The following is a 289-nucleotide window of genomic DNA, read 5'->3' as shown; positions in this document are numbered from 1 at the left end:
GTAAGGCTTGGTCTGTAGGCCCTTAACCATACGAGTGGCCCTTCTCTGGACCCTCTCCAGGTTATCCGCATCCCTCTTGAAGTGCGGCGCCCAGAATTGCACGCAGTACTCCAACTGCGGTCTGACCAGCGCCCGATAGAGGGGAAGTATCACCTCCTTGGACCTATTCGTCATGCATCTGCTGATGCACGATAAAGTGCCATTAGCTTTTTTGATGGCTTCGTCACACTGCCGACTCATGTTCATCTTGGAGTCCACTAGGACTCCAAGATCCCTTTCCACTTCTGTG

This window comes from Alligator sinensis, unplaced genomic scaffold, assembly GCF_000455745.1.
Source record: "Alligator sinensis unplaced genomic scaffold, ASM45574v1 scaffold243_1, whole genome shotgun sequence".
NCBI classification, from domain to species: Eukaryota; Metazoa; Chordata; order Crocodylia; family Alligatoridae; genus Alligator; species Alligator sinensis.
This window is presented reverse-complemented; position numbering follows the sequence as displayed.